We start from the raw sequence: 17501 nt of genomic DNA on the forward strand, positions 1-17501 counted from the left end.
GGGTCACAAAGTTGTCACTGAGTTGCTTCCATTGAGACCCTTTTGGGGTTTTCTTAGCAAAGATACAGGAGTGATTTGCCATTTGGCAGATGAGGAAACTGAGGCAAACAAGATGAAATGACTTGCCTAGGGTCACGAAGCTAGTAAGTGAGGTTGGATTTGATCTCATGAAGATGTCTTCCTGATTCCAAGCCCAGTGCTCTGTCTACTGTGCCACCAAGCTCAGGAAGTCAGGAAGACCCGAGTTCAAATTCAACCTCAGGCACTTACTAGCTTTTTGACCCTGTGCAAGTCACTTAACCTTTGTCTGCCTCAGTTTCCTTGGGTCTATGATGAAGACAAATAATACCTATCTGCCAGGGTTGTTGTAAGGATCAAGGGAAATCCTACGTGGAAGAGATTAGCGTGGTGCCTGGCATATAGTAGGGATTAATAAATGCTTGTTCCCTTTCCAGTCAAACTGAGGCTGAATCTGTCTCCTCTCCCACCTTGCTCTCTGCTTCTCCAGCTGAAGACAGCTCTTTCTCCTCTGAATCCTAACCCTAGATGCGCCTTCTCTGCACATTTCTCCAGCCAGGTCTCCTGATTTCCTTTTAGAGACCCAGCCTAAAGGCAGCCCGGTGTATGGACTTAATTCCCCATTGGTGGGGGGCCGTGGGGCCTCTCTTAGCTGCTCCAATAATAAAGGGGCTAAGTGTAGGCAATGAGGGCCCAAGCAAGGCAAGTCCACACTTCCTCAAAGAGCTCAGAGGATTTCACACCTTCTCAAGGAGCCTGAGAGGGACCTGGGGCTTACCTGACTCCTCCTGGTGTACGGATGCTTGGCTTACAACACGGGGGGTGGGGGGGGTGTAGGTTAGAGAGCCTGGCACGATGGATTACTTAGACATGAGCTAGTCCAGAAAAAATGGCATTTCTCCAGCACCCCGGAGTAGAGAGTAGACACCTTCCCCCTACCCCTGACTTAGGGCTGAGGGCAGTAATCATCTATGCACTCTGCTGTAGCTGAGAGCTCCCTCCTGCCCAGAGACATAAAGTAGGTGAGTGTGAGGGTAACCTTTCACCTACGAAACTTGTTGAGCAGAAGAAATGAGAAAATAGTCTTTCTTCCACAGAGTCGCCCATGATCAGGGAAATAGAGAGTGTCTTCCATATAATGGGGGGGTGGGGGCGGGTTAGGTTGTTCAAAGGAATCTGTCCCTATTTGACTGAATGTAATAAAGTGAGAAGGAGCCAGCTACCCTTTGAGGACCTCTTAACTAATCTGTAACATTATCTCCCAGACAGGGAAGACCTAAGGATTTCAGTATCCAGCAGAACTACTAAGGGTAGCCACAAGTACCCCTTAGAAGCACTGGGGCTCTTAAGATTTCAAAACATAATTAGATCATAAAGGACACACATCTGAACCTATGGCGAGTGAGTCAAATGACCTATCCCTTCTGGGGTTACCATACTTCTATACAGGGATGTGTCTGTGACTTACAGTATGACCCTGAGTGGGGCCCCAGTCAACCAGGGGGAAATCTGGGGTTGGCTTCTTCTTGTCCCACCCTTTGACAGACACCTGATGGTGCTGAACCACTCCTGTTCCCCACCCCTGTCAGGAGTAATGGATCCTTCTTGCTATAATTGCTGTCCTCCAGCAGATGGTGATATTTACTTAAAAAAAAAAAAAAAAGCCCCAGCTCTTCAATATGGAATGATGACACAGAACCTTAGCAGAGTGTTACAGCTCTTTCCTGATTCCAGGGTTGCCAAGAGGCAGATTTTGGCTTGATATAAGGAAAATCTTCCTAGCAATTACAGTCATCCAAAAAGTGGAAAGGGCTTCCTGGGGAGGTTGATGATGACAAGATAAGTGAAGCAAAACTAGGTTCATCTAAAAGATACAGACATTTTAGAAGACTGCATGTTCAATATGATCCAAGAATGTGGCATGGTAGCCAAAAAAATCTATTGTTATCTTTTCCTGTTCTGAACTTACCAAAGATATATGAACTAACAAACAAATTTAAAAAGAACCACAAACCATGAGCATTTCCATTTATAAAATGAAATACAAAAAGAGGATTGTATATGAAACAATGGATTTCTATTACATCCTATTAGGTTTTTTTTTTTAGAGTAGATAATAAATTCAGCCAATTGAATACAAAATTGTATGGTTTATTTGTGTTTCCTTTTGAACTCTCTTCTTTATTCTGTACACTTTAAAAAATATCTTAATGGTTGTCCTCTTTTTCTTTTCTTTTTTTGGGTGTGGGGGAGGGGAGTCACCATCTTACCACCCACACCCTCTATTTAAAAAAACACCCTTATACCAAATAAACATAGTCAAGCAAAACAAACCCACATGGTGGCCATGCTTCCAAATCTTGATTCTCTCCCCTCACTGTCAGAATGTGGGTGACATGTTTCATGCCTAAGGAACAGCTCCAAGCCAATGCAATCTCAATCTACATAAAGAGAGGACATTGTGTACAGAGCTAGAGATGTAATAATATCACCTTGCTTTCCCTGTTTCCTTTGGTGCCTAAAAAAGGTATTCACAGAAGAGACCAGCCATTCTATGCTGAAAGCAATAAGCCTTTATTTGGGCCATCTAAGGGAAGACTGAGACATAACTGCCACAGGTTAAGAAAAGCACGGTAGGTGAAGAAGGAGCAATAAGAAAAAAGATATGAGAATGGCACTCACTCCCCAATTGGCACAGTAGCCAACCTCTCCCCATCTGAAGTAGCAACCTTTTCTTAGACTGAGGCAGTGGATCACACTTCAATAATGGGACCAGAAAAGACAAAAGAGAGGATACAACCAGGGACAGCACCAAAACCTCCAGCAGGAGGATGTAGACATCCAGGATGGACTAGACATGCCCCTTTGAACTTGACCTCTCTCTATTCTTCACTATTCAACAGGTGGATATCCTCGGTCAATCAATCAACAAGTATTCATTTAGCACCTACTTAGTGCCAGGCATACAAAAAAAAAAATGAAAATCCTTACTCTCAAGGAGCTGACATTTTATCAAGAGAAAGTATGTATGTATAAACACACAACACATATACACACAAACACAATGCATACACAAATGTGCATATGCCTATATATACATTACAGTGCACATGCATACATACATGCATAGAATAGAAAACAGACTTGCTCTTCTTGACTCTAAAGAGTAGAACAAGGGGTAATAAGTAGAAGGTTTTTGGTTGTTGCTGGTTTTAGTGGGGGAGGTCCAGACCTATGACTTCATGAATCTGGGGAAACTCCCAGTGTGTAAACATCCTCCACCAATGCAGATCAACAATTCATCTGCCATTTATAGTCTTAAAAAGTTGCCTGGGGCACTGAGAAGGGAAGTCATTTGTGAAGGATCAGTCACCAGGATATGTCTGAGGCAAGATGCCAGGTCTTCCTGACTCCAAAGCTTGCCAAGTAGAAGTTCCAAAGAGGCAAATTTAGTCTTGATTTAAGAAATAACTTCCTAACAATTAACATGATCCAAAAGTGAGATGGGCTGCCTTAGATGGCAGAGGATTCTCTTTCATTGGAAGTCTCCAAGCAAAGACTGGATGATATATTGTGAAGGGGATTCTCATTTAGGTAGAGGTTAGACTCAGTGGTCATTTTGGTCTCTTCTAATTGGGTGAGTCTGTCTAAATTTAGCCATAGGGGCAGCTAGGTGGCGCAGTGCATAAAGCACTAGCCCTGGAGTCAGGAGTATCTGAGTTCAAATCCGGCCTGAAACACTTAACACTTACTAGCTGTGTGACCCTGGGCAAGTCACTTAACCCCAATTGACTCACTAAAATAAAAAAAATTTAAAAATTAAATCTAGCCATAAATTCAGCCCTTACCTCAACCTCAGACTGATCCCTAAACCCAACCTCAGAATAACTCCTGAACAGATTGCAAGTGGAATCCTCACATGGCCACACATGGATCCCTCAATCCTACCACAATCTGAGCCCTAACACTGGCTACAGATTCACATAATGTCAGAGCAAGAATGACCCCACAGAGGCTCTCTAGTCCAACCTATAATTGAACAAGAATCTCCTCTCCAACATACCTCCTGAGTGGTCATAGAGCTTTCATTAGTACTGCAGGAACTCCACTCTTATACTGGATTATTATTAGGAAGATATTTTACTCTTCTTAAGCTCAAATTACATTCATTGCTCACAGTTGCTCCCTCTGGGGACGAGCAGAACAGACCTAATCCCTCTTTCATACAACACTCCAAATGCTTGAAGACAGTTATGATGTCTACTCTGAATCTTCTCTAGACTAAACTTTTCTCATGTGGTAATCCTTTATGGTGACCCCTGCTGGTCACCTTCCTCAGGACACATTCTAGTTTGTGTGTGTCCTTCCTAAAATGTGGTGCCTGGAGTTGAACATAATACTCTAAATGTGATCAGACCAGGGCAGAGGAATATCTCTCCCCAGTCCTATAGTCTTGGACATCATTGATATTGTTGGCTACCACTTCACACCACTGATTTACATTGAGCTTGCTATTTACCAAAGTCCCTAGATATCATTCATATCTTTCCCCCTCCTGAATCCATATTCCAGACTTCTTCTCTTGTCCCTTACCTTCCATGAAGAAACCTCTGCCCAAAGGACCCACTCTCCTGATTGGTGACCAAGCAACTATTTCAGAAAGGTCTCCAGCATGCTAGTACCCTTCCTTTTCTCCACTTCTTTCTAGTTCTCCTTTCTAGGTTGCCCTCTCTCTTTGGAATGTAAACTCCAAAAGGAAAATATTATCTCACTTGTATTTATATCCCTAGCACTTAGCACAGTGCCTAGCACATAGTAGGTGTTTGATAAATGCACACTCTATTTAACTGTCTACTTGTCTATGTATATATTTATCTATCCATGTACCTATACGAGTTATGTTCCTCCCCTCCCATCTTGTACTTATAAAACTCATTTTGTAAACCCAAATGTAGAACTTTGCATTTATCTCCATTAATTTTCATCTTATTAGATTTGGCCCAATGTTTTTTAGTCTATATGTTGTTGTGGTTTTAAAAAAAAAATCCTTATTCTGTCATTCCAACATACTAGCTATCCCTTTGAGCTTTGTGTCATCTGCAAACTTGACAAGCATACCATCTGTGCCTGTATCCAAGTCATTGATAAAAATATGAGATATTCTGGAGGTTAGACCAGATCCATGGGGCACTCCACTAAAGATATCTATGCAATTTATACTATTGTATTGATGACTATTCTTTGGGAAGTTCTAAATCCACCTAACCATACTGTCAGCTAACCCCTATTTCTCCACTTTGTTCACAAGGATAGCATGAGAGACTTTGTCAAGTGCTTTGATAAAATAAAGGTATACCATTTCTATAGCATTCCTTGGCCTACCAATCTCATAATCTTGTCAAAAAAGGCAACGAGATTAGTCTAGCTTGACCTGTTTTTGATGAAGACATGATGGCTCTCACCCCTTCTTTTTCTGGATTCTTTCAAGCCATCTTTGTGATTCTGGAACACTTTGACTCCTTCTTTTGGCACTTTTGGGTTTTGTGTGGCTTGAATGCTGCCTTCCTAAAACCTTTAGGAAGACTGTAATAATTATGCAGCAAGGTAGTGCAATATTTGGGTTGACCACAAGGTGGTGCTCTACTAGAGTCACCAGCTCAGTAATCTTGTCAGTTTCTCTATGGCAAAGTTTCTCAGACTGTGGGTTGCCACCCCATGGGAGGGGGGGGGGTAGTGTAACTGAATTTAGGGGTTGCAAGAAAAATGGCAGTAAATGTTTGATTTGTATACCTATTTTATATACTTATATACCTGGGGTTGCATAAAAATTTCTCAGGCAAAAAGGGATCATCAGTGGAAAAAGTTTAAGAAGCCCTGCTCAATAGGAGGAATTCAGAGAAACCTGGAAGGACTTATATGAACTGATGCTGACTGAGAGGAGCAGAACCAGGAGGACATTGTACACAGTAACAGCAATATTGTGTGATGAACAATGGGGATAGACTTGGCTCTTCTCAGCAGTGCAACAATCCAAAACAGTTTCAAAGAACTCATGATAGAAAATGTTCTCAACATCCAGAAAAAAGAACTGTGAATTATGAATGCAGATCGAATCATACTGTTTCTACTTTTGGACTGGTTTTTTTTTCCTTCTTGTTTGAGTTTTTTCCTTTGTGCTCTGATTCTTCTTTCATAAGATGACTAATGTAGAAATATGTTTGATGTGATTGTACATATAAAAAAAAAGAAGCCCTGCTCAATAGCACATGTGTAGGATACCTTTAGGATACCTTTCCTAAGAGGCTGTGGTGTCCCTGCTGGTGACCAGATGGCCTTCATCTTGCCAACACCTAGACCACTATTCTCTACCCCTCAACCTCACTCCAAACAGATGACCATGGAACAATTTGGCCAGGTCTAAAGCTATTCTAGAGGATGAAATGGAATATTTCTGAAAATATCAAAATATGAAGCCTACCTTTTTTTTTTTTTTTGAGGCAATCAGGGTTAAATGACTTGCTCAGGATCACACAGTTAGTAAGTGTTTAGGACAGATTTTAACTCAGATCCTCCTGACTCCAGGGCTGGTGCTCTATCCACTTCACCACCTAACTGCCCCATACCATTTGTCATAAGCTGGTGAAAACCCATACTCTCTGGCTTCTCCCCTCTCAGTTCTCAGTCCTGTATATTCACAGAATTCAGAAACAAACAATTTATTCTACATCACATAAACTGGAAAGGAAATGCATTAGGTACTCCCATATGGAAATGTCTACCTCCAGTCATCTCCTGACCTTCCTCCTGGTTACCCTCTAACATCCTTGTGTGTGGCCCAGGGGGTTCCTAACCACACATATTTCCATAGTTTGTGAGAAAGGAATAAAATTATTGCAGGGAGGAGTCTATTCTGCATCTCAGATTTATGGACTAGAAACTTATTTACACTCTTGTAAAGGCAATACAGAGAGGGGGACCTGGGTTGGAGTTGGGGCTCTCCTACTGTGTGACCTCAGGGAAGTCACCTAACTTAGTCTCTGGGCCTCAGTTTTCTCTTCTGTAAAAATAAAGAACTAGAGGGGCAGCTAGATGGCGCAGTGGATAGAGCACCGGCCCTGGAGTCAAGAGTACCTGAGTTCAAATCTGGCCTCAGACACTTAACACTTACCAGCCGTGTGACCCTGGGCAAGTCACTTAACCCCAATTGCCTCACTAAAAAAAAATAAATAAATAAAATAAAGAACTAGATAACTTCCAAGGTCTCTCCCAATCCTAAATATACTTTCCTATGCTTCCATCATAGGTTTATAAGCTTGGTGGGGGGGTGTCCTTCTCTTTCTCATATAGATGAGTCAGTTCCCCAGATGGCTGGTAAACATCATCTTTTCCTCAGGGTTCAAGGGGTATCCCTGAGGAGCAACAGGGAAGCTTTCTCATGCTATTGGTACAAGCCCCAATTCTAATATGTTCTCCCCAATTTCAATCAATAGTATAATTAGCACTTCCCCCTTTTCACTGATTGGTCCAGTGATTAGCAATCCTGTTAATTTTTAGTTAATTAATATCAGTTAGCTTTTTGGGGGAGGGGCAAGGCAATGAGGGTTAAGTGACTTGCCCAAGGTCACACAGCTAGTAAGTGACAAGTGTCTGAGGCTGGATTTGAACTCAGGTCCTCCCGAATCCAGGTGCTTTATTCACTGTACCACCTAGCTGCCACTCAGTTAGCTTTTACAGAAGAATATTTACTAAGAAGACAGAGCAAGAACAAAAGTACAGAAGATCTCTCCCTTCCTCAATGCCAGGGGTACAGTCTCTTCTGGAGGACTTCAGTCCTTGGGGAGATCGGGCTCAAGCTTAAAAGTGGTGGTTGGGTCAGCTAGGTGGCACAGTAGATAAAGCACCAGCCCTGGATTCAGGAGGACATGAGTTCAAATTTGATCTCAGACATTTGACACTTACTAGCTGTGTGACCCTGGTCAAGTCACTTAACTCTCATTGCCCCACAAAAATAAAAAAAATAAAATAAAAAGTGGCTGCAAAGCACTGACTGCACCAAATTCACTTTTGCTTGCGGCCTAGCCTCTGGACAGGTCACTCCTTTGCTGCAGCAGGACATGGTGGCTTGGAATCAATCCACTGCTGGGGAAGGGGACCAAACAAGTCACTCCTTGGGGCTTCCCTGGCCCCTCAAAAACATGGCTTGGCTGCTGACTGACTCCATTGTGGAATCCAGTCTGTTGGACCTCTGGCAGCTCACTCTTCTTACCTTGTGAAGTTCATGAGATTTAGCCTCCTCTGACACCCCTAGGAGCCAGAAAGATTAGATACACAGGCAGGCCAAGAGCCAGGGGCTCATACCCCCCAACCCCCAGTTTGTCCCCAGTTGTCACCAGGCAAGGAAAAGGGGTCAAGCTGCTCCTGTGGAAGGCTATTGTCTGCACACTCAGTTGTGACTCAGAAACCAATTAAGAGGCTTTTCATCACTGCAGTCAATAGGCAGGAAGCAGTCACAAAATACCTGTGCAGGCTGTGAGTCAGGAAGCAGGGCCCTTCTGTGACAGGTCATCTCTGACTTCCAGAAGAAGGCTCGCCATCTCTCACACACACACACACACACACACACAGATTGGCAGCAGATCCTGCCGTGCATGCTGTGAGGACAGGGATGCAGAGGGGGGCCAGCCAGCCCCACATTACACTCTGAACAAAAGGAAGACAGTGAGGGAAATCTAGTTCCCCAGCTCACTAGCCCAGTAGAATTTTCCATAGCTGGCAGGCTCAGCAGCTCTCTCTCCTTTCCTTGGGGCTTCCGGTACTCATCTTTGCTCCAGGATCAGGACTTTTCTGGTAGGGCAGGCCTCTTGGTGGAGGGGGGGGTCTTGCTTTGAGGGAGCCACACTTTCAGGACAGCCCCAGGTAAGTTCTCCATGATTCCCCATGGGCAGCCACTCTCCCATCTCCCTCATGGAAGCTCAGAAGTTCCAAGTACCCGGTCAGCAGAAAGAAGACAGGCATCAAACCCTGAATGTCACAAACTCTGCAGAGTGTGACACCCTCCCCCTCCCCATTCCTCCTTCCAATTTCAGGACTTCTTTTCTGCATCAAGAAAGAATCTGCCAAGACCCAACACCCCTCCCCTAGGAGGACAGGCAATCAGCCTCTCATATGCCAGGATCATCAGAAAGCATCCTGCTAGTCTCTTTCTCATTCAATCACCGTCTCCCCCCACCCCCTTCCCTCTCAGGTCCAGGATCAACAATAATTCAAAGACAGGAGGGTAAAATAGGGACGCAGGTTCTACCTTTAATAACATGTCCTAGAATGTCACCAGGAATTGAAGTTAATAAAGTTCCCCAGCTCCCAGATTCCACTCTCTTCTCTTTTTGTGTGTCGAAAAATCAGACCATTAGCTCTTCTCCAGTCCTTCGGCACCTGCACTATTCTTCATGGTATTTCAAAGATCATTTTCAAAGACAATGGCTCAGTAATCACAACCTCCATCTCTTTCTTCACCCAAGGATGTAGTGACTGTCTGTCTGTCTCTCTCCTTTTCTCCCTCTTTCTCCCTTTCTTTCTCCTTCTCCTTTCCTTTTTCTCTCTTCCTTTCATTCTTCGCTTCTTCCTTTTTCCTCCTCCTCTAATCTCTGTTTCTCTCTTCTTTCTCTCTCCCTCCCTCTCTCCTCTCTCCTCTCCTTCCCTCTCTTCTTTCTCCATCTCTCTTCCTTTTAAATCTTTTATTGACACATTTTTCTTCTTTTATATCTCTGTCACCATCGTTGTTGCTTTTTCTTTTCTTTTTTCTTTCTTTTTTTTTTTGGGGGGGGGGCAGGACAATGAGGGTTAAGTGACTTGCCCAGGGTCACACAGCTGGTAAGTGTTAAGTGTCTGAGGCCGAATTTGAACTCAGGTACTCCTGACTCCAGGGCCGGTGCTCTAGCCGCCCCTACACTATTGCTTTTTGATGACTCTCCCTCACCCCCTAGAACCTTCCTTTGTAACAAATAAGAAGAGCCAAGCAAATATCAACACATCTGGCCAGATCTAAAAAAAGTCTTCCTTGGTAGCCATTTTTCTTTTTCCCGAATTAGCTTTAGTTTTAACTCCCCCGTTTGCCTTTTTCATTCTAATTTAACAGAGCCCTCACCCTGGCCACAGCCTGAGACCTGAGCCCTCCAAAGCCTGAGTCATTATAAGCTGGCTCAGACTGACCCTCTCCAATTCAGGCACTTGCTGAGCCCTAATCTCTGCCAACAATCAATCGACAGTCTAAATCAATTGTTGGACTTATTTATTAAGCACCTCCTTGTTTATTAATCATTAATCACTAAATTTATTAGGCATTTATTAAGCACCTATTCTGCCTCGGCTCTGGGGGATAAAAGTACAAAATTTTTTTTTTTAAATCCCTGCTCTCAAGAAGTTTCCAGTCCAATGAGCAGAGAGCAAGCAAATATAAAAATAGAGAAGCATGAATATAAAGTGAATAAATACAAATTGCTACAAGGTAGTTTTTTTTTGGGGGGGAAGGGAACCAAGAAAAGCTTCCTGCAGAAAATAGTCCCTGAGCTGCATCTTGGAGGAAGAGAAGGAGCTGGGAGATGACTCCCAGAGAATGAGGACATTCTGGCTTGCTCTACCCCTATTCCAGGCTGAAACCTAATCCCAGTTAAAGACTGAGGCACTGGGGCAGCTAGATGGCCCAGTGGATAGAGCACTGGCCCTGGAGTCAGGAGTACCTGAGTTCAAATCCGGCCTCAGACACTTAATACTTAGTGGCTGTGTGACCCTGGGCAAGTCACTTAACCCCAATTGCCTCAAAAAAAAAAAAAAAGACTGAGGCACTGCAGAAGCTAGATGCTGACCCCCTAAATCAGGGCCCAGACAGAGCACTAACCCTAGCCACAGATCAGCCCCCTGACGTCCCCATGCACAGAGCCTTGACCAGAGATTGATTCAAGCCCCCTGTCATACACCGAACTGTACACCCAGCTCTGGTTTGAGCCCTAAACTTGAATATAGAACAACAATTCTGTCTATTGACCGATAACCCCTTGAAGGCTTGGTCCCATAAACTGCTTAGAAGCTGATTTCTGACTCCAGTCACAAACGGATCCCTGATGCATGTCCTGAACTGACCCCTTGAATTAACTGTAGATTGAAACTCTAAGATCTGGGCACAAACTGAATCCAAACTCAGACCCCAAGCCAAGCCCTAGCCTCACACATGGTCTGGCCCCTCAGCCCATCCCAGATTCACCGCTCATTGACTTAGCCCAAATTCCTGCCAATGCCTAACTTCCTAACCCTGGCTACAGACCTACCTTAACTCCAGGCCCGATTATAAGCCATAGGAAAACTGAGCCCTAACCCTGGCTACAGCCTGAACCTAGGCCTCAACCATAGACTGACCCACTTAAACTGGTCCCAGCCTGATCCCTAACTGATACCGTAGGTTGATTTGAAATCCTGGCTCATCCCCAGCCACAGAATGACATTCCTCCTCAAACTGGCTCCAGGCTGAATCTGAACCTGGGAGTTAAGGCTGACACCCTTAGCTCTGGGGAAAGATTTATTCAGGAACCCCAGCCATCATTAGGTTAGGGATTGTCTTTTGCTTTCCTTTAGCACTTAGGACAATGCATTTCACATAGTAGGAACTTAATAGATGTTTATTGAAAGCTTTCCACAGTTAGAGCCTCTCTCAGGACCACAGACCCCAGTCACAGAGTGAATGACCCCTGACCCTAGCCAAGGACTTTGTCACTTAATCCCAACTCTTGACCTTTAATAAGGCTTCACATTCCTATCTGACCATCCATCTTCAATCTCCTTGCCCTCTAACGGGTGAGGCCCCCTCTACCACCAGACCTCCTGAGACCATGTTCTAGGGCCTGGGTTCTCAAACTGTGGGTCAGGACCCCATACATAACTGAATGTGGGGGTCACCCAAACTTTGGCAACAGTAAAAGGTTTTACATATATATCTATATATATACACACACACACACATATATACATATATATGTATGGATATATAACCGTACATATACAGGTGATATATATATATAAGTAAAAGGTTATATATATATATATATATATATAGAGAGAGAGAGAGAGAGAGAGAGAGAGCTATACATCCATTTTATATACCTATATACCCAAGGTCATGTAAAAATTTCTTGGGTGAAAAGGGATCGCAAGTGGAAAAAGTTTAAGAAACCCTGCTCTAGGTCAATGTGGTCAAGCTCAAATAGAAATCGCAGTCACTAATCTGTCCATAAAGATCCTACAGCTGCATATTGACTTAGTTTTAAAATACAATTGTACTTTTATTTATTTTGTTAAATATTTCCCAATGACATTTTTTCTTTTTCTTTTTCTTTTTTTTTTTGTGGGGCAATGAGGGTTAAGTGACTTGCCCAAGGTCATACAGCTAGTAAGTGTCAAATGTCTGGGCTGGATTTGAACTCAGGTCCTCCTGAATCCAGGGCTGGTGCTTTATCCACTGTACCACCTAGCTGCCCCCCTCCCAATTACATTTTTGGTGAGGCAATTGGGGTTAAGCGACTTGCCCCGGGTCACACAGCTAGTAAGTGCTAAGTGCCTGAGGCTGGATTTGAACTCAGGTCCTCCTGACTCCAGGGCTGGCACTCTATCCACTGCACCACCTAGCTGCCCCCCAATTATATATATATATATTTTTTGGTGAGGCAATTGGGGTTAAGTGACTTGCCCAGAGTCACACAGCTAGTAAGTGTCAAGTGTCTGAGGCTGGATTTGAACTCAGGTACTCCTGAATCCAGGGCTGGTGCTTTTATCCACTGTACCACCTAGCTGCCCCCCCCATTACATTTTTATCTGGTTAATGGTCACTTGTGGGCCACTTGTTGGACACCCCTGGTCTAAATTACTTAATCCTCTCAGTTTTGGAACCCCTGCCTGGGGCAGAGCTATCCTTATTGGTAAATCAGCCAGGGGTATTTACATGGCTCCTATATCTAGAAGCCCCATCCCCAGACCATGCTTCCAACCTCATTCAGTATTCCACCCCAACATCTGCAATGCTGTTGTATTATCATCTTCTTCTTCATCACCACCATCACCACCATCACCATCGTCACCGCCATTATTATCACCGTCACCATTTGCAAAGCACTTTATGGCCATGATCTCATGTGATTATCAGGGCAACACTGTGACTTCCGTAATAATACTCTACATAGTATCATTAGCCCCATTTTTGAGATGATAAAACAGACTCAGAACATTAAATGACCTGCCCAAGGTCACACAGCTAATGTCAGAATGGTATTTGAATCTTGGACTCTTCTACTTCCAGATCAAATAGTCTTTTTACTGGAGGGAAGTGTGGGAGCGGGGACTACACATGTATATAGTGCCTTCTCTGTGTCATTGTTGTTTGTCCTTCCTTCTCAAAGAGGGCCATAATGCTGGGAGGTGATGACTTGCACTGAACTGGATTTAAGTGAGGGAGGGCTGTGCATAGTCATCAGCCTCACTCTCTCCTCCAGAGCCATCTGGGTTCAGTGGCAAGATATCCATCAGGACGGCTGGAGATGGCCCCCACTCTGTGACAGGCACCGTGCTTTACAAATATTTACAATATTGTCCTTTACAGATATTGTCTCATTTGATCTTCACAACAATCCTGGGAGGTAGGTGCTGTTATTTATTCCCATTTGACAGGTGGGGAAACTGAGACAGAGAGATGAAGTAACTTGCTCAGGGTTACACAGCTGGTAAGTGTCTTAGGTCAAATTTGAATTCATCTTCCTGACTTCCAGGCCCAGTGCACTATGGCACCACCTAGCTGCCTCACTGCACCACCCATACTGCCTCTCAGTGACTTACCCAGGACATAGATGGAGACCTGAACCAAGCATCACCTGAGATGTAAAGCATCTAGACCATAGACTGACCCCTGAAAATGAAGCATAGACTGTCTCTCAAAACTATCCAGTCTGGGTAGTGCAGTAGTCTAGGTGGTGCAGTGGATAAAGCACCAGCCCTGGATTCAGGAGGACCTGAGTTCAAATCTTACCTCAGATACTTACTAGCAGTGTGACCCTGGGCAAGTCACTTAACCCTCATTGCCCCACCCAAAAAAAATGTTTTTTTTTAATCCCAACACTATCCAGTCTAACCCCTTATCTCAGCCATAATTGAGACTTTAATCCTGGCTCCAAACTGAATCCTAATCCCTGCTACATATTAAATCATAATTTTAGTGACAAATGAACCCTATGTCAATGGTTCCCAATTTTTCTTCTTCCACAAATCCCTTTTGATTAAAAAAATGTGTTGTCAACCTTCAGGGTAATTGAAATTCATTAAGGGTTAACAATGACTACAATAATAACTTTTGCCCCCAAATAGCTCCAAATTAAAATACATATTAGGAAATTATAATTAGAAAACACAAACTTGTATTCTTCCTATAATTATGAAAATTCTAACTATAAAATTATAAAATAATTATGAATATTATATATGGGGCATTCCATAAAAATTAAAAGTAATTAGTAGCATTTCATATGCTTACTTTTATCTGAAAGACTTCATATTAAATTTATTTCTTCTACAAATTTCATTGAATATATATGTATCAAAAATTTTAATGAAACAAGTTACAACTCAGAAGATGTTTAACATAATAACCGTTATCATATAATAATATAAAATACGGCAGTGTAGTAAACCATATAAAAAAGCTAATTCTGATGTTGAATTTTCTTTTTATTTTTTTTAATGTATAAGGTATTTTATTTTTTCCGTTACATGTAAAGATAGTTCTCATCTTTTGTTTATACATGCTTTACAATTTCAGATTTTTCTCCCTCCCTCCCCTCCCTCCCCCCTTCCCCAGACAGCAGGTAATCTGATATAGGTTATATCTATATATCTCTATACATATACATATAGATATATATATATACACACACATATATATATACACATAATAACATTAATCCTATTTCTGCATTAATCCTGTTACAAGAGAAAAAATCAGAGCAGTAATGCAAAACCTCAAAATAGAAAAAAAAAACAACAGCACCCAAAACAAAAGAAATAATATGGTTCAATCAGCATCTATACTCCACAGTTTTTTCTTTCTTTTTCTTTCTTGGATTTGGAGATCCTCTTCTATCATGAGTTCCCTGGAACTCTTCTGTACCATTGCATTGGTGAGAAGAATATAGTCCATCACAGTAGATCAACACTCAATGTTGATGATACTGTGTACAATGTTCTTCTGGTTCTGCTCATCTCACTCATCATCAGCTCTCGTAAGACCCTCCTGATGTTGAATTTTCAAATTTGAACAAAGATATGAAATATCTTGAACCTGGTTTTGCATCTAATTTATTTCTGTATTTTGATTATTTGACAAAAATAAAATAAAAATGCTTGCTCACACAAATATGTGGTTTTTGCGTTGTTTGTTATTCAGTTGTTCAGTCACATCTGACTTCATGACCCCATTTGGGGTTATTTGGCATTTCTTTCTCCAGCTCATTTGATGGATGAGGAAACTGAGACAAACAGGGTTAAGTGACTTGCCCAGGGTAATATAGCTAGTAAATGTCTGAGGCCATACTGATTCCAGGCCTGGTGTTCTAACCACTGTGCCACCTAGCTGCCCAATAAATGTGGTAGGTCATAAAAGAATTACCAAAAGGGGCAGCTAGGTGGTGCAGTGGGTAGAGCTGGTCAGTATGGAGTCAGGAGGACCTGAGTTCAAATCCAGCTTCAGACATTTGACACTTACAAGCTGTGTGACTCTGGGCAACTCACTTAACCCCAATTGCCTCACCAAAAAAAAAAAAAATTATATTGAAGTAATTTTACTGGCCTCAGACACTTGACACATACTAGCTGTGTGACCCTGGGTGAGTCACTTAACCCCAATTGCTTCACCAAAATAAATAAATAGTTAAATAAAAATAAGTTTTTTAAAATGAAGGGGGGGCAGCTAGGTGGCACAATGGATAAAGCACCGGCCCTGGATTCAGGAGTATCTGAGTTCAAATCTGGCCTCAGACACTTGACACTAGCTGTGTGACCCTGGGCAAGTCACTTAATCCCCATTGCCCTGCAAAAAAGAAATAATGAAGGGGGCAGCTAGGTGGCACAGTGGATAAAGCACCGGCCCTGGATTCAGGAGGACCTGAGTTCAAATAAGTAATTAAATAGAAATAAATTTTTAAAAAAGAATTACCAAAAGATGAAAATTCATTTAAAAAATTTAGCCACCTAACTAATCAACAAAATGAATAACTGATTATGATCTAAAATATTTAATGATAATAATGACAACTAGCATTTATATACACTTTACAAATATCTCATTTTAACCTCACAACAACCTTAGGACATAGATGCTTACAGTTAAGGAAACTGAGGCAGACAGAAGTGAAGTGAGTTTCACAGAATCATACAGCTAATAAGAGTCTGAAGACAGATTCAAACTTAGATCTCCCTCACTCAGAGCCCAGTCTTCTATCTATTGTGCCACCTAAGCAACCCTCAGCCTCTCAGTACATTTATGAGAGTTGGCTCAAGAATTTGTTTTTGATCCTAGAAGCAATAGGGAGCCACTGCTGTTCATTGAGAAGGGGACTACCCAAGGCAGACCTGTGCTTTAGAAGTATTCCTTTGGTAGTTATGTGGAGGATGGATTCAAGAGGGGGAGAGATTTGAGGCAAGGAAACCAGAATCACAGAATCACAAAACTTGAAACTTGGAAGGGATCATTGTCATCATCATCATCTTTCTCTTCCTTCTTCCTCTTCCTCATCTTCTTCTTATCATCCACTCTTTTTTTTTTTTTTTTGGCGAGGCAATTGGGGTTAAGTGACTTGCCCAGGGTCACATAGCCAGTAAGTGTTAAGAGTCTGAGGTCGGGGGTGGCTAGGTGGCGCAGTGGATAAAGCACCGGCCCTGGATTCAGGAGGACCTGAGTTCAAATCCGGCCTCAGACACTTAATACTTAGTGGCTGTGTGACCCCGGGCAAGTCACTTAACCCCTATTGCCCTGCAAAAAAAAAAAAAAGAGTGTGAGGTTGGATTTGAAGTCAGGTCCTCCTGACTCCAGGGCCGGTGCTCTATCCACTGCACCACCTAGCTGCCCCTTTATCATCCACTCTTTGCCTAAAGACCTTTAAGCCAGGGAAACAACCACCTCTCATAGCAGCCCAGAATACTTTTAGAATGTTTTCATTGTTAGGAAGTTTGCACTGGTATCAAGTCTAAATTTTCTTCTTTGCAATTTCTACACATTTCTTGGATTCTGTTCTTTGGGGCCAAACAGAACAAGCCTAATCCTTCATCACCTGATGGTCCTTGAAATTCTTGAAGACAGCCCTGAGCCCTGACCCCCAGAGACTTCCCTTTTCTGGGCTAAGCACCTGCCCTCAACTATCACTGACTACAGTCCCTTCATTATCCTGGCTGCCTTTCTC

Source organism: Dromiciops gliroides, chromosome 3, assembly GCF_019393635.1.
Source record: "Dromiciops gliroides isolate mDroGli1 chromosome 3, mDroGli1.pri, whole genome shotgun sequence".
NCBI lineage: Eukaryota > Metazoa > Chordata > Mammalia > Microbiotheria > Microbiotheriidae > Dromiciops > Dromiciops gliroides.